This window comes from Peromyscus californicus, unplaced genomic scaffold (assembly GCF_007827085.1).
Source record: "Peromyscus californicus insignis strain IS unplaced genomic scaffold, ASM782708v3 Scaffold_9__1_contigs__length_137607984, whole genome shotgun sequence".
NCBI lineage: Eukaryota > Metazoa > Chordata > Mammalia > Rodentia > Cricetidae > Peromyscus > Peromyscus californicus.
This window is the reverse complement of record NW_026294617.1, coordinates 124,453,255-124,471,684: the sequence shown is the minus strand read 5'-3', so window position 1 is coordinate 124,471,684 and position 18,430 is coordinate 124,453,255. Positions and strand designations below refer to the sequence as shown.

At 39.5% G+C, this 18,430-nt stretch overlaps 1 protein-coding gene and 1 long non-coding RNA gene across 12 annotated transcripts in view; one reads left to right on the top strand and one right to left on the bottom strand.

Moving 5' to 3' along the window:
* The window catches only part of LOC128105495 (uncharacterized), a 61,575-nt gene extending 56,566 nt beyond the window's left edge, over positions 1 to 5,009 (top strand). Inside the window, exon 3 of the long non-coding RNA XR_008216353.1 lies at positions 673 to 5,009. This is a non-coding gene — a long non-coding RNA (uncharacterized LOC128105495). The remainder of the gene's footprint in view (positions 1 to 672) is intronic.
* The window catches only part of Ttll7 (tubulin tyrosine ligase like 7), a 217,840-nt gene that overhangs the window by 40,455 nt on the left and 158,955 nt on the right, over positions 1 to 18,430 (bottom strand). For all 11 annotated transcript variants that reach the window (XR_008216342.1, XR_008216343.1, XR_008216346.1 and 8 more), the window contains exon 22: positions 12,685 to 12,850. The gene's annotated coding sequence lies outside the window, so the exon portion shown is untranslated. The remainder of the gene's footprint in view (positions 1 to 12,684; positions 12,851 to 18,430) is intronic.

Below are 18,430 nucleotides of genomic sequence, written 5' to 3'. Positions count from 1 at the left end.
CAAGAGTCGCCATGACAAATTGGAGACTAAAGCACAGAAATGTATTCTGTCACAGTTCTGGAAGCGAGGAGTGCAAAGGTCAGGTGCTGGTGGCGCTGGATTCTTCAGAAGGGACTAGGATGAATCTGTGCCGTCTTCCTCCCGGCTGCAGCTGGGTACTGGTGTGCTGCCAGTCTTCAGACAAGATCATCACTGCTGACAGACACTACCTTGGTCTGAAGAAGCATTCTTCCTATGTATCCATTCTGTGTCCAGTTTCTTTATAGAATAAAAATTCCTTTTGGATTTGTAACCACACTGATGACCCCATGTTAACTAGTTACACCTGCCACATCCCTCCATGAGGGCACAACCCTACCGTTAAATCACTAAGGAGACACCAGGGGGCCCCTAGAAACACCATGTCAAGGTTTTCTGTCATTTATAGTGAAGCAATCTTTGTCACAAGACACTGGCATATGTGTTAGTATCGAGTCAACCCGTGACTTCACATAGAAATGTTTCTCCAGCAGGTCTGAGGTGAGTCTTGTAGCCACGTGTTGGTTTTTTTTTTTTTTCCTTTGTGTAAAGGGGACAGGGAGGGCACAATGTTCCTCTTGTAGGCACTCAGGGATCCAGGTAGGGCTCATCTGAATCTTGAGTCTCTCAATGTTCCCTCTTTGTTGTTTGCAGATGGGAGAGAAAGCCTGGAGACCTTTCTTCTCTTAAGAGCTGTAGATGAAGAATGGCATGCATCCCTTCACAGCTCAGAGACCAGAACCAGTCACATGGCCTCAGCAGTGAAGAAAGGAAGTGCTTAGACTTCTGAGAGCGTTTAGGGACCATGAAATATTTCAGGTCTTTCTCTCGACAATTTTTTTTTAGTTGGTGAGCCAAAATATAAAATTATGAGTTTAAAACTCTTGGCTGAGGGGAAGGTGGGTGTTAAGACTTTCTGGAAGGAATGCTAGCTCCTCCATTTTCTAGCTACGTATATTTAGTGTGTCTTCCTGGTTTTATTGTCCCTCAGTCTCCTTCCTGTAAAATGGGGGTAATTATTCTTTCTATCTTTGGAACTTGTTCAAAAGCTAGGTATGGTACTGGTTTTTGTTGTAAATTCTTCTAGAGTGTAATAGCAGAAACTGTGTTATTCTCTTTTTATCACTTTATAAAGTGGGAATGAGGTAAATACAGGAATTATTCTGACTTTAACATCTTGGTCCTGAGTGTCTTGGTGCTTAGTAAAATTCTTTGTATGGAAGAAAGGGTACTGGGGTTTGGGCAGCAGAAAAGAACGGGAAGTCATCACTGCAGCTGCAGCTGCCAATCGTCATGTTTCTAAGAAGGGCTTGGGCCAGCTTATTTCTATAAAGACCTGGCCTTATTGACACTGCACAGCTTTATTCACCACTTACCAAGGGAAAATATCTTCACGTAGTGGCAAAATCTGCCCACAAACGTGGGGAGTATAGTCAACATTTAATCCTTAATATCACCCTCAGTAGGCGCAGAAAAAAAGAAAAAGAAAAAAATACAGGACTTTAAAAATAAAAATGCCTTTTTCTTTTCAGTTAAATAAAAAGTCTGGAGAAGCTAGAGAGGTCACCCAGATGTGAAGAGTACTACTAGCTGCTCTTGGATGTGGGTTTAGTTCCTAACTCCTACATCCTGGCCTATACCCATCGGTAGCTCCAGCCTCAAGGAGCCCAACACTCCCTTCTGGCTTCCTTGGGTACCAGACACACAAAGAATGCACAGGCATACATGCGGGCAAACACTCAAACACATCAAATAAAAATGAACAGATCTTTTTTTAAACATTGAGAAAAGACTCACATAAGACCAACCAACCATTTTAAAGTACATAATTCAGCTGTTTTAAATATAGTCAAATTTTATGTAAATACCATCTTAATCTTCTCTCAAAGCATTTCAAAGTCTAAAACGAAGCCCTGTGTCCATCACATAGTCCTTCTTCATTCTGCCTCCCAAATCCCCCAAAAGCAAAACTTTTATAAGTGAACCTATAAATTTACCTATTCTGTATATTTAATAAACAGTAATCATACCCTATGTGACCTTTTGTGTCTGGATTCCTCTTTTTATATTTTAATTGTGTGTGTGTGTGACTATGGTGTGTATATGTGACTGTGGTGTGTGGGTGACTATGGTGTGTATGTGTGACTGTGGTGTGTGTGTGTGACTATGGTGTGTATGTGTGACTGTGGTGTGTGTATGTGTGTGTGAGAGACTGTGGTGTGTGTGTGTGACTATGGTATGTATGTCTGACTGTGGTGTGTGTATGTGTGTGTGTGAGACTGTGGTGCGTGTGTGTGTGTGTGTGCGCGCGTGCGCGCGCGCACACACGCACACGCGCGGCTATGATGTGTATGTGTGACTGTGGTGTGTGTATGTGTGCGTGTGAGACTGTGGGGTGTGTGTTACTGTGGTGTGTATTTGTGTGTGTGTGCATGTGTGTACATGTACATGTGTGCAGCACCCTAGGAGAACAGAAGAAGCCATCAGATTTGTGGATCAGGCTGTGAGCCACCCAACATGAATTCTGAGATTGTAACTCAGGTCCTCCACCAGAGCATCAAGCACCACTGAACCATTTCTTTAGTTCCCATTGTGTCTGGATTCTTTCACTTGCTATGTTTCAAAATTCATGTTGTAGCATGCATCGTTCCTTTTGATAGCTGAATAATACTCCAGTATAAGGGCATACTCTTTTCTCTAATCTTTTCATCAGTAGAGACAAAGTTGTTCCCACTTTTTGTCTACTGTGAATAGTGCTTCCATGAATATTCATAAACAACATTTTGTTTGAACATCTGTTTTCAGTTCTTTGGGATGGGAGCAGAATTAAGGTCATATGATAATTATGAATTTAACGCTTTTGGTGGTGATGCCCAGTTATTTTCTGCAGTAGCTTCATCAGTTTTGATTCCCACTGGCATTGTGCAGACATTCTAATTTCTCTACGTCCTTATTACTACTAGTTAATTTATTTTATTTAATAACCATCCTAGTTTATGTGAGTTGGTAGCTCACTAGGGTTTTAATTTCACATTCCATGTTCTTGTTGGACATCAGTATATGTTCTTTGGAAGAATATCCATTCAAATCCTTTCCCTGTCTTTGTTTGGATTTTTGTCTTTCTGTTGCAGAAATGTAAGAGTTTATTGTTAATGTACATTTGATTCCATGAACTTATCATATAAATAGTTTTCAAATATTCTTTCTATTCTTCAATTTGTTGTTCAGTTTCTTGATAATGTTTTATAATTCACAAAAATTAATAACATAATAATAATGTGCATGGAGTATAGCATCCTATTAAAACCAGTGCATAGATAAAACCAGAGCAATTATCATATCATTTCTTTATCAGTTTCATGGTTGAAATCTTCAAATCCCTCTTTTAAAGTTCTTTAAAAGGCCCAGAAAGACAAATGCATCCACTTATAAGTGAATATTAACCGTTAAGTAAATGATAATCAAGCCATAACCCACAGACCTAGAGAGGTTAGGTAAAGAGAGGGGCTCTAGAGGGGATGCATGCATCTCCCTGGGAAGGAGAAATAGAACAGATTTTGTTGGTGGACTGGGGCTGGGGACAGGAGTTGGGGGAATCAGGTGGAGGGGAAGGACAGAGGCAGAAAGTGAAAGGAGAGACAGCTGGAATTTGTGGGGCATTTGGGGGAGGCATAGAAGCCTAGTGCAGTGGAAACTTCCTGGAATCTGTGAGGAGGACCCTGGTGGGGACTCCTAGTAATGGGGGATACAGAGTCTGAAAGGGCCATCTTTTCTAACCAAGCAATGCTTCCAGTGGTGGACTAGGGTTACAATAGGTCAAGTTGTTGGCCAAGGAGATCCCCAAACAACCCAGGCTGATGCTAGGACAGAGGGTCATTCTCTGAAAACTTACAATGGGACCCCATTACTGAGGACAACATCCACACAGCTTATTGCAAATAGAGAGGTCAAACTGATGCCTGCATGGAGCCTTCACTTCTACATTCTAGTCTCTTTGGTTTAGGAAGACACTCTGCAGGCTACAAAAGGGGAAACCAGAACACCAACCCAGCCACAAAACTGTTAACCTACAATCTGTCCTGTCTGAAAGATGTGCTGGGGAAATGGTGGAACAGAACTTGAGGGACTGGCTAACCAATGTCTGGTTTAACTTGAGGTCCATGCCAAGAGAGTCACCCCATGCCCGACACTGCTTGGATGGCCAGGAACAAGAGAAGAGATAGACCAGAGACCTAGGGTAGAACCAAACACAACTGACAAAAGGAAAAATATTCAATGAAATAATTCCTAATGATATTCTACTGTACTCATAGATTGATGCCTTGTTCAGCTGTCATTAGAGAGACTTCCTCCGGCAGCAGATGGGAGTGGGTGCAAAGACCCATAGCCTAACATTATGTGAAGAGAGATTCTAAATTGGAGGTTTCCATCCCATCAAAACCTTACCCTGGAAGCTCAGGGGATCCCAGGAAGAGCAGGTAGAAAGATTGTGGGAGTCAGAGGGGATGGAGGAAACCAAGAGAATGTGACCCACTGAATCAACTAAGCAGGGCTCACAGAGACTGCATCAGGTCCTCTACATAAATGTTGTGCCTGTTAGCTTTGTCATTTCGTGGGACTCCTAACAGTGGGAGTGGATGTGTCTCTGACTCTTTCATGTGCTCCTGGGACTCTTTTTCTCCTATTAGATTGCCTTGTCCAGCCTCAGTTTGAGGGCTTTTTGCCTTGTCTTATTGTATCTTTCTTTATTGTGCTTGGTCGTTGTCTTCTGGAGGCTCATTTCTTTCTGAAGAGAAATGGAGGGGGAGTGGGTCTAGGGGAGAGGGAAGGTGGGGGGAAGAACTGGTAGAAAAGAAACTGTGGTCAGGATGTATTGTATGAGAGAAGAATCTATTTTCAATTTAAAAAATTTAAGTAGCTTGCCTGCTTTTAAGAACTACACACTCCCCACTCTGTGCTATTGAACCCTAGATCTACTTTTTATCTGACTGTATTTTTTTTACCTGTATATATCTACCTCTCACCTTCCCCCAACCCTTACAGACTCTAGTGTAGTGGGTAGCCATTCCAACCTTCATCTGGAAGTTCCAACCCCCATTGAGGCTTCGGTAACTGTCACGCCTACCAGGTGGGGCCAAGAAGACCAAGAGAGATACAGATGCATGGTCTGAGTGTTCCCCGAAATATTGTGCACCCTGATAAACTTATCTGGGGTCAGAGACAGAACAGCCACAATATTAAACATAGAGGATAGGCAGTGGTAGCACATGCCTTTAATCCCAGCACTTGGGAGGCAGAGCTAGGCAGAAATCCATGTGTTCAAGGATACAGCCAAGCATGGTGACTCATGCCTTTAATCTCAGAAAGCGAGTCTTTAATCCCAGGGAGTGATGGTAGAAAGCAGAAAGGTATATAAGGCGCAAGGACCAGGAACTAGAAGCATTTGGCTGGTTAAGCTTTCAGGCTTTGGAGCAGCACAGTTCAGCTGAGATTCATTCTGGATGAGGACTCAGAGGCTTCCATTCTGAGGAAACAAGATCAGCTGAGAAGTTGGCCAGGTGAGGTTAGCTGTGGCTTGTTCTGTCTCTCTGATCTTTCAGTGTTCACCCCAATACTTGGCTCAGGTTTGACTTTATTAATAAGACCATCTAAGATTTCTGCTACAGAAGCCTCAATGGGGGTTGGAACTTCCAGATCAAGGTTGGAATGGCTACCCACTACACTCTAGTAATCAACATACACAAATTGATTCACTGTTTTTTAGTTTCAACATATGAGGTAAAGCATGCTAGATTTGTCTTGCTGTTCATGTCTCATTGCCCTTAACAGCCTGTCTTCATTCATGGCATCACATATGGCAGAATTTTCTTCTTTGTTGGGGTCAAATACCATGCACACCACATTTTATTCATCCACTCATCCACTGGAGGGCACCTAAGTTGATTGCACTTATCAGCTATCTTGGACATGCTGATGTCACTTCCTTCAGATGTATGGGTGAAGTAGGATAGTTGGACCACATGGTGGATCAGACTGAGTGGTGGAATGTGGCTTGTGGCCTGTCTGCAACATAGTTCTATACCCAAGATAGTGCCTTGCTTCAACAGCCTGAGCACTTCGGGTTTGGAAGACTGTGTAAGCTTCTTTCTTCTCTGAGGTAAAGCTGTGGTACAGACTGCAAGTAGCTTCCTAAGGGGCACTCCAACCCAGTGATGACTGTGGGATTCTTTTAGTAGAAAGGGTCATAGGCAACATGATGATGACATTGGTTCACCATGCAATGGAGGATCCTCCCAACTGTAGAGGGGAGGCCCTTGTGACTGGGTAAGCAGGGTTGCACCTGCTGGAACACTGCCGTCTCGACCCAGTGTGCCTTAAATGGTTCCCATCTCTCCCTTGCTGGGTTCTAGTGCCCTCCCCTGTACCTGAAAACGTTACTATTGATTTGTTGTTGTGAGTCTTCCCTACTGAAAGGAAGCAGGCCTCGAGCACCTGTAAATAGCTATTTTGCTAGTCTATCCACAAAGGGTTCCATTTTGATGAAGTCTAATGACCTGCTTTTTCTTTGCTGCTGTTTTGGTTATCACATCATTAAAAAGTCATTTGAAAGATATTTGTGTGGACCCAGGCATGGTGGCACACTCTTATAGTCCCAACACTCCAGAAGATTGATGTGAGAGTATCATCATTTTTAAGGCCTGTCTGGGTTACATAGAAAGGCTCCTATTAAGAAAAAAAGGAAGGAAATAAGAAAGAAAGGAAGGAAGGAAGGAAGGAACAAAGGAAGAAAGGGAGGGAGGAAGGAAGGAAGGGATGGAGAAAGGGAAGGAGGGAGAGAGGGAGGGAAAAAAGAAATTCTGTTTCTCAAATTTTGACTATTTTAGTAATGAACTAATTGAAAAAAAATAAAATTCTTAATCAGTACACTGAAATTATAAGGAAGTCTTCCATACTCTTCTCTGTTCAGCCTTGGTTGACTTATTTGCTAAACCTTGGGGCTGGAAAGATGGCTCAGTAGTTAACAACATTTATTGCTCTTACAGAAGACCTACATGGTGGTTCACAACCATCTGTAATTCCAGTGGCAGGGGACCCAATACCCTCTTCTGACCTCTGGGGACACCACCCAGGTGTGCACATATGATGCATATACATATATGCAGACAAACACTCATACATGTAAAATAATGAATAAATCTTGAAATAAGATTTTAAAGAGCTTACTAAAATATTTTGTGATTTTATAGCATATTTTATCACATTAGTATTTGTTTATAACTATGAGAAATATGGAGAATCAAAAACATCATTAGAATATCTGTAAGTATTAAGACCCAGTGATAGGAATAGTGTAAGGGATATTCACATTTAATCTGGAAATATATAAATAAAAGGCAATGTGTTAAGAATTAGGTATATACTGGTTGGGAGTGTCTCAGACTGGTTCCTCTCTACCTCTGCCAGCTGAAGCATCACCAGGCTGCAGGGGTGTTGAGACAAACCTTGGTAGAGGACAAAGCTTGGAGCCTCGTTGTCACAACAGGTGTCCACAGCGAAGATAAAAGGACTCACTCTGCAATACAAAGCCTCAGATTCCACATCTGAGATGATAAAATAAGCCCTTGGTGAATGTCTTTCCAAATCCAGGATGGTTTAGAATTAATTATAAAGATGATGAAGTATTAATACTTTTGTGTCAAGTTCAAGAACAGGTTTTTAATCGTTGAGACAATCTGTGTATATTCAGTACTTAAAGTGTTTGTAATGATGGGGAATTGGCACATTGGAGTCTGACAGATTAACCTTAGAATTTCAATTTAAAATATGGAATTGACTTGTGATTTCAAGTCAAAGGTACAAGATTTTTGACTGAGTTTGTAAACAGAATTAGAACATCTCAAAGAACTAGATTTACTATATTTATAAGTTTAATAATTTATTAGAATTAGAAGGCTTATTTAAATTCTCAAGGCAGCTATGCTCATTAGAGATATGAACTTGTCTGGCCAAGTCCTTGAAGGACTTAAAAGAAAACTGAATATATAACATTTGTAGTTTCAGCTTCAAATGCCCACATTCATAAATGAGACTCATTGTTTAAAGAAAAATTAGTTTTAACAGTTGATCCATCACTTACACCAATTACTTCCTAAAATTTTAAAAACGCTCCTAAAAGTGTAATTTTTGAGTTGGAGCTATTGCTTGGTGGTTAAAGCACCTGCTGTCAAGCATGAGGACCAGAGCTGGATCCTCAGAACCAACATAAATACCAGGTGGGCACAGACACTCTCCTGTAACTGCCGTGTTCAGAAGGCTCAGACATGAAACGCCCAGAGTAAGCCAACTGTCTGGCCCAGCCACGTCACCAACTGTGAGCTCAGCGGAGAGACCCTGACTCAATAAATAAAGCAGGAAATGACTACAGAATATGTCTAACATCAGACTCAAGCCCCCATAGTTCTGTGTGCACACATCCACATGCTCCTACACATATGCAATCAGTCACTCATACATGTGCACACACATGCACATGAGCAAAGAAAATGTAAAATTTTTAGCAACAACAGTAGTTAAACTTCAAAATATGGAAAAAAAACTATGGACTCCATAATTTTAAATATCTAATATTAATTTAAATTATAGGTAACTCTGATCATACAAACTGATGAGATTTGACACTGTGTATTGAGTGATTCGGCCATTTCTAACATGTGGAATCTCCAATAGTCACACTAACAAAAATATGAAACAGTATCTCATAAATCTATTTTTTGTTTTGCTTATATTATTTAGACAGAACTTTCTGCCCAACAAACCACAGGTATAAAAATAATTCTAGCCTTTGGTTTTATTTGTTGATGAATCATAGAATTTATGTGCCTTTTAGTCATGACCACACACAAATAGCATGCCACAGGAAAAATGGCTAGAGTCCATAGAAAGATAATTTATTAAAATAGCTCACACCCAGTTCTCACATCTTCTATACACACTAGAGTTATGTGAGGTCCCACTATGTTACTGTGTCTGTTCACATTGCTCAATCAATGAGTAGTTTTTGTAAAAGAGAAATGAAATGAGTGAGCAAAGGTCAACATAAGACAGAATGTGTGTAGGCAATTCCACATAAATTAGATAAAGATTTGATGTTATTTTCTAATAAGTAGAAAAGGCAATCTCCCTCCAAGCAATTAAAAAAAGGAGAAAAAAAGAGCTTTAGAAGAAATGACTATTCCCTGAGTTCTGCTAATGCATAAATATAATTGCTGCAGCCAGTGTATATCACTGAAACACTGGTGACCAGGCTAAGTCTCTGAGGAAAGACAAGGTCTTGACATTCAGGATGCTGAGCTCAACATCCTTTCCAACTGCTTGCATATGACTTCATGGTTTAAAATGGAAAACATTTGAGAGTTTTAAAGACCTCAAGAGTGAACAAATGGCATATTTCTCTAGTTGAAAATAAAGCCATCAGATGGCTGGAAAACAGGAGTTTAGAGTCAGGTAGCTTGGATTCAAATCTTAGTTCAGCTGCCAAGAAAAGCAGTGACCTCGGACAAGTCATCTGCCCTCTTAAAGTAAGTTCAGATATTTAGAAGAGCTGTTAGAGAAGGGAGGAAGAACCTCTAAAATGTGTGGGAGCACAAAGAGCTCAGTGTCATGATCAACACACAGGAGCTACCAGGTAACTTCCAAAAATTAATTACATTTCCTAAATGAGAAATTTCTGGAAATTTCTCCCACAAATCCTCCCTTAACATAGCTGCATTTTTTGTGTTTTCTGTCTTCAGTCACTGGCTGAAAAATACACATCCCTGTTTTACATTAAGGTCGTGTTTTCAGACTGCTTAAGGCAAGTTGTCTCTCTAAGAATCAAGAATGATACAGTGCCATCTGTTAAAAATCTGAAGAAAGGACATGAAGGCTGGAGGCTTTTATTAAAATGTCTCTACATATGAAATAACATTCTTCTCATTGAATGGTCATAAATTGAGAAGTATGAAGAAAGCCAGCTTCCCAGCTGTGAGCATCTTAACTGTAACAAACACAAATTTGACTTTTAAAAATTCCACTCTCACATAAAGTGACTGGGAAATTGTTCAAGATCTATAAGAATTTGGGTAGATTTGACATGAATTTGTTGTTTTGATGGATTTTTCAGTACTTCACTAGTATTTGAATTAATTCTCACCAACTGGTCACATTCGACCAGTTCAAAGCATTAAGAAAATAACCATAGCCACACTTTGTATATTATTACACAGGTTTGGAAGCCTCAAGTCTCTAGGGATCAAGGTACTGTAACACTTTGGAGGCCATCTTGAGACACTAAGACTTTGGGGGAAATGCTGCATAGTTTCTGTCTACCTATTTAAGTTTCTAGGAAGACATTTCTTTTGTAAGCAAACTGTTTCTCTAAATAAATGTTTGTTGCAAAGATGCTTGACATTTTACTGAGCAAGGATGATATTTCTCAAAACTGTGTGTTCCCTGTGGATTAGCAAGACTTTCCAAACTCACGAGGAACTAAGACTTGGGGGCTTTTAATTAATTAAAGAATATTTTAAATTAGAAATTAGTATCTCCTTTTTTAATCACAGCAATGGGATAGGCTTATCATAAATAAAGTAACTGTGCAGTAATATGGACCAGCTGTGCCTTTACCAACACAGGGAGGAAAGACAATTAAACTTGGATGGAAAGCCCTCACCGAGACAGAGGACGTTTCTGGATGGTGGGAATAATGGCAGGAGATCATGCAACCTCTAAGCCTTGGGATCTTTCAAAGGACAATCCAGACCTACCTGAGGTGATGAGGTCCTCCTGGGCCAGAAAGCATCATAGAGACCCCAATTAATCTAAATATTCTGATTTTGACAGGTATCCCTTTGGGGTTGCTCTGACAGGAAACTGAAATTTACAGTTGAGGAATATGCTCTGTGGTTAAGCACTAAAATATGTCTGCCTAAATTAACCTGACCCAGAAGGTGCACTTTAATCTCAAAGTAGTCAAATCTTGAAAACGATGTCATTGTCTTAAAAAAAAAAAAAAGTAGAGACACCATTTCAATAGTATAATCAGTGTGAGTGTATCACTCACAGACCCCATAGGATAACTTCCCATAACCCTGAGAGGAAAGACGCCATCATCATACCCAGAAATGGGGGGCTGTTTTTGGTTTATTTACACTTTTGGGAAAGAAATCCTTAAGGCATACTTATGACTGAAAATTTGGAGTATTTAAGAGGATTTACTTAAATCTCCAAAATAACAGCTTTAAGACAAATCTTATTAAATGCTCCATTTCCCTCTTCTTGTCAATTTTTTTAAAAAACTTGGCCCTTTCCCTTTTTTTTTTTTTTATTAAACTTGGTACTTCATTATATTGCAGGAAAACATGTACGGTTGTTAGCCATCACCTGTAGCTCCTAGCAGTTCTGAAAGCAGAGCCTCAAGACTCGCCAACATCGTTAAGCTGGCTTAAGAAGATAGGATTCACTGGAGAAAAGAGAAACTTTAAATGCTATGAACAAGTCCCCCTTCTGAATTTTTTTGCAATTATATTGGCATCACCTGCAAGAATCAGTTGCTCTGTGAGTGGGTGCCAGAATCAATCTTAACACTAAATGTACACCACATAATTCAATGGGCTCCACTTATCCCAGGTCTGCCAAAAAAGCTAGCCGGGTCTTATTTGCAAGAAGTCAAGAAATCCTTGAAAGCCCCAAGACTGACACTGAGTTGTCAAGGCTAACCTCCAATGTCTACCAGAGAAGTATGAATCCGGGTACTAAGACAAGATGAAGGATGCTGTGATAGCATTGTTATGGTCTAGTAGGGAAAATAAATTGTTTTAAGAAGAAAGATGATGACCCAATGCCTGACACTTTTAGGTTCCTAGGGATCAAACAATTTTGACTACCTCTTAGTTTATTGACACTCAAACTACCTTTTAAGAAAATACAGCAAACAGTAAGTCCAGGCATTGGACAGAGGCTTCAGTGGATAAAATGCTTGCCATGGGAGCATGAGAACTGGAATTTTGATCACCAGAATCAGTGTAAATGCTGGGTGGATATGTAAGTCCACCTGTAATTCCAGCACTGAGAAGTCTGGAACAGGGGTTCCCTCAAGCCTCAAGCAAGCTGAATAGCTGTACTACCTGTATCAGGTAGGTAGGTATTGCATTCATTTGAGAGATTCTACCTCAGCAAATAAAGAGTGATCAAGGAAGACCCCACATTAACCTAGGGACTCTGTGGGAAAACACACATCTATACATGGAAACACACATGCTGTCAAAGCACACACACACACACACACACACACACACACAAAGTTCAAGGAAGAGTCAAACCATTAGACAAAAACTACTTGAGATTATGCAACTTGGAAAGAGCAATAGACACACCATGATCTATGCTGGGAGTGACAGGAGGAATAGGTAAGGTCTGTAGAGATCTACAGAATCAGAAGACTTAACAAAAAAGGACAGGATGCTCCTTTCCTGAGGGGAACAACTTGGGATCATCTGTGCCCACTGTTTTCACTGATGGGTGCTGACTCAGAGAACATATTCTTCACCATTATTAGTCTCCTGTTTGATTGCAAACAATCTCAAAGGAACATAGGTTAATTTGTGTCCTGAACAAGGGAAGACTTACAAGGATGCCCCTCTGCTGCTTACTCTCTTCTCAGTGCAGGTGTCCTTTGATGTGATGTCCTCTAACATCTTCCATCTGCTCCTGACGGGATGTACTTTATCCCTTCATGCAGTTCCTGGTCAGCATCCTGGCCATGTGGTTTAAACTCAGTGAGCTCACCAGATGCCTGAAGGTCCAGAAGACATATTCATGAAGTCTTTCTGTGTCAACTGTGATGTGACTGAAAGCAATGTCTGTCTATTCTCCTGCCATCTTGTACCAATTCTTTTGTTCCTTAACCCAAACCAGAACCTAACATGCAGAAGTCCATCTGAAGGGAAGTCAGTCATTTCATTCAGCTACTCTTATAAATGTAAAGGGCTAACATATACCTCCCCTCACCTGGATCCATATGGGAGGAGATAGGTGTCTCCAGACTGTATTGTCTATCAATGAGCAACCCAGAATGAACTGTCTATGAATGAATGACTTCTTTACACACATGAGAAAGTGAGAGCATCACTAGTGCTACTACCCACTCAGTAGGCTCCACAGGAACTTTTAGAGGGAGTATTTAGAAGAGGAAGAGGGATGTTATTTTTCTCATTTGGGAGTTTCACTGCAAGTCTATACATAGAGCTCATTTCAATATCCTATTGTAGCCAGTACATTTTAGTAGAGGGATGTTAAATGAGGCAGCAGAAAAGTCACCTCTACTTCTGGGCTGGCAAGATGGCCCAGGGCACAGAGGTGCTCGCTACAAAGCCTGATAATCTGGCTTTGATGCTAGCATCCATACAGTGAAAGGAGGGAACTGATTTCTATTAGTTGTCCTCTGATCACATGACATGTGTCCACATCTGTGCACACATGCACCACAGACACACTATGTACCCTTCCCATCAAAAGGAGATTCTTTCTCAAGATATTTTTATGGTCATTAGTTGACAAAAAATATGGTAGCAATATTTTATCCCTATTCTATAGCAATGAAGATGAAATTTAGAAAGGTCAAACAGCTTGTTCAAGATTGTATAACTAATAAGGGATGAAGACAAAATTCTAACCCAGTTCTTTCCCAAACACAGCTTTGTAATTTGATTTCCTGTTTCACATGGTATAGCTAGTAGTTCATATCCCCACTACTTTTGGTTACTCTATTACCTGGTTAAATCAATATTTTCACATTAGCATGCCTGAGTATTTCTGTGTATATGCTTATATTTACTAATTGTGTATGTGCATCTGTTTGTGCAGGTGTTTATGTATGTGTGTGTGTGTGTGTGTGTGTGTGTGTGTGTGTGTGTGTGCATATATATACATACATGTGTATGGGTGTGTCTGAACGTAAACATGTGCTTGTGTATGTAGAGAAAAGAGATTAACACTGGATATGTTTTCTCAATCAATCTGTACATTAATTTTGAGGCAGAGTCTTTTACTAAGCTAGTACCTCACAGATAGATTTTATGCTGTTAATAAATAAAAATCATAGTACTAGCTTCTCACTTGAATGTTATTTGGTCATTCATCTCAAAGTATACATAAACTGTATGTGTAAGTGATCAAGCATCTGTACATTGACTCTTCATACTCTAATTTTCTGATTGATTTGGTTAAATAGAGAATCCATTCTCTTGCTGTATGAGGAGAGCCCACAATTAGCTGGTGTGAAACTTTCCTATCTAAATATACACAGCTTGAGACTCACTTATATTGTCCTACCTCTAATAAACAGTATGATTATTACAGGCCTATTAGGTAATGAGGAAAAATACTTAGTAAGCTAAATCTAGCATATCTGGCTTTCCAGGCCAACATTCTACAAGGGGGAGTAACCAATCTGAACTAGCTTGACCCAGAAGAAAGTGTAACCCCATTTATTCATTGTACCACATCCAAGACAACACACCATCCCCAACACAGGTAAATCTCAGCATTCTATCCAGGCATAATTCTGAGTAATGGTGTATGGATGTGATCATCTTTTTATTGGTTAGACAACTTTCCATTTTGTCTTGACCATAATCCAACTCAATGTCTAATGTTAAATTCTGTGCCCACAAAACATCCTGTGTTCCTCAATAAACACTTCAGGTGGAATAGAGGCATTGCAAATTATGTTCTGGTCAAAGGTGCTGACATTTTTGCAATTCTATAGCTAAATGCCTGTCCTAAAGTGACCTAGAAATTTAGATATAGGTGGTAAATAAAAGAGAGAGTCAAGGACATTATGAGAGTACTTAAGGGTAAAAACAAAGCTACTCTTCTTGAGTCAGAAGAATGAACATAAATGTTTCTCTTTTGTTGCATTTTATATATGTATTTAGAGTCTGTGGTGTAAAATCTGCTAAATATTTTAATGCCACAACATCTATTCAGTATTTCAGTTGTGCTTTCCTCTCCTGTAACTTGTATGTGGGGGGAGGGGGGACAAGGAAAGAGAGAGAGAGAGAGAGAGAGAGAGAGAGAGAGAGAGAGAATCACAAGGCAGTCCAAGTTGGCTTCGACTTCATGATCCTCTCCCCTCAGCCTCCCAAACACTACCAGGAGAATGAACATTTTCCTTAAAGAGACCTGTATGGATTACCAGTAACCTGACGGAAAGTTTTAGAAAATCTAAACTGGATCAATCATTCCAAAGCAAAGGAGGAATTCCTGGGGGCATTCATCAGTGTTGGGAGGCATTGTGCTCATAGTAATTTGGATTTACTACAGGGAACACCAAAACCACAGGGTCCTATTACAACCCCTTAAATCCATATGTACATGTTCTGATTCTATTATCATCAAGAAATATTTTTGATTTCCCAGCTCCTTATGGACCTTTCCTTCAGGAAGATACTTCACATGTCCAACAGGTTTTCAGTATTTTTGTAAATTGGTAAATTAAACTTTTGGATTTTATGTATAAGTCTTATATCACTTATGATCCTTTGTATAAAATCATTACAAATTAACTTGGCTATTGTAATCAAAGGAGAATTTATGAGAAGCATAAATTATTGAAAGAGTAGTACTCTCAGAAACAGGTAAGAACCAAGTCAGCATCAGAGACCAGAAACTAAGGTAGTGCTATGGTCCCGGGATGTGACAATCTAAAAAGAAACCACACACTAAGATATATAACATCCACGTATCTTTCCTTCTTTCATGTCATATTCTGGAACTCTAAATCCTGGAAGGACTGGTCACATTCACTCAGATAACTGTTCCATGTCATGACAAAATGAGGAATGATAAGCATGACAGCAGGAGCCTATTCATTTATTACAGAAGAATAGAAGGTGCTGGAATTCACTGCACTAAGATAACATGCCATAAGAGAGAAGCATTATTACCCTTCAAAATATAAAAACAAAATTCTGGTCAAAGAAGGAAGGAAGAGATATTTGATAGCCCAAATCAACACAGCAAAGACAGATTTCAACAATTATTTTTCATGTGACTCAGAAGGCCAAAGTCTGCTTGCATTGAGACAAAAAACAATTTAAGTTCTTAAGGTTGCAAGGATGAAGGCTGGAGGTCTGAACTAAGGTGAACTCACAGGGGTAAATATCATTTTATGAGTTTTGGGAGAAGAGACTTCATAGGTCATGCAGTCTAACTCTTCCACAGCCTCCTCATCGATTACCAGTACTCTATTACACATCATGTCTGGAAAAGGTTGGGTGACCTGGTACTTTCCAAACTCCGTTTCCTAAAGGTATCACCTCAGAAGGTGAAAACAGTGCAACCTGTAGACTCACAGTGGTGGGAGGAGTTCATATTACCTCTATGGGTCACTCTGATGTAACCCATTACATGTTCCACGTTAAGAATATTTTGAATGTTAAAAAATTACTGTTTTATGAACCCAAACATACTACACTGTAGATTAACACTCATTGATATTTGTCTAATTCATGAGATTACAGTGACTAAGGATTATTATTCTTTCTCCCCAACAGTGCACAGCCTCTCTTCTATCCTATTATATCCTCCACCTTCAAGCCATTCCTAAAATAATTATTTCCAGCTTTTTCAACCTTTCCTCTTATGTATATATATATATATATATATATATATATATATATATATATATATATATATATATAGGCAGTTGTGGGTGATCATATGTGGATGGTACATGTGTTTGCATGTGCACATGAGTGCATGTGGAGTCTAGAGATTAATCCCAGATATCTTTCTATAGGAACAATGCATCTTATTTTTTGACTAAGACTCTCACTGGAACTTGAGATCTGCTGATTCAACTAGCCATCCCATGAGCCCCAGCAATCTTCCAGTCTACATATTCATCACTGGGCATGCCACCAGGTGAAGCTTTCACACAGGTTATAGACACTGAACTCTCAAATTTTCGTTCGTATAGCAAGCACTTTACCAGCCAAGCCAAGCCATCTCCCCAGCCCTTGTATCCAGATTTTAAGTCTCTTTACCCCCTCAATTGCCCTGCTTTTATGATTCTATTTTCTGAAATAGATGATCTCCAAGCAGCTTTTATTCTACACTTCCAACTTTACAAACTAAGATCACACTAGCTTGTGACTGTGACTCCTGTGGTACTTGGATTGGGCTCCTTTGATTACTTTTAAAATTGAAGTTGTTGCAAAGCTAAGCCTCCTGTCCCAAGCCTTTTCCTCTAACTTTATATCAGTGCATCTGGTTTACTTGCTTCAGACCCCAATGCACATCCTCACAGTTAACTCTGGTATTACCCAGGTCACACTCTGCTAATCCTTCCAGTATATTAACATCTGCATCTATACCAAAGCTCCTTAAGCTTTTTCCATTTAATGACCCCTTTTTGCCTCAGAAATTGTGCATGATCCTGGGTATCTAGACATAGGCTTACAAATCAAACATCCACTGCTCATAAATCATAAAGGAATTTATTTTAAAATAATTCTTTGATATTCTTGCAATTGTATCCTTTATTAAAGATGAAAGAAAAATTGTACATTAACGTCATAAACATGATTGTATGCTTTATATAAAGAAATAAACCTTGAATGAATATTTGATATCATAAGGCATGGACTATCATCAACATTTTTTAGAGCTGACTGATACTTTTATTTTATAGTCATCAATGTTGAGAACTCCAATTAGCATAAACACATGTCACTAAATGGCAAAGTATATTTAGGGCCATTTCAGAAATGGTTGGAAATTCTGCCTTAATTACAAATCAAAATTCATTCAACATTTTTTTTTGTTTTTAAAAAATCAAGCCATCAATTCAAACAGTGGTCTTTTAAATCAAACATTCTAATACAATACGACCCAAAAGATATGGTAATTTGATACTTAAATGCTGAGGATTGATAGAAGGAAAATATTAAGTCTTTTCTTTCTAAATTTAAGCCATTAAATAAGAACAGAAAGCCATGCGCAGCCAAAGTACTACAGCACATAATAGTCTAAGGTGAAGGGGTAGGGCAGCACTTACTAGCACTGGATGGCAGCATGGTGTGAGTGAGTGCACAGAGCAAGATGTGCACGCTGTGTGTTCAGAACCAAGGCAGCGGTGAAGCTGTGAGACTCAGCACAGGTGAAGGCTGTCAGAAACCCCTCAGAGTCAAGTCACTTTTGACTTTTTTAAATTGATTTTTGGTCACTACACCTTCAGAAAATGTTTACTGTTGCCAAATGTTTTGTTAGCTCCACATTCTGTTCCATGGCCCTGGTTTAGGAAGCCCTGATTGATATACATACTGTCAATTCATCCTCTAGATTGAAAATACTACAGAATTTCTACACA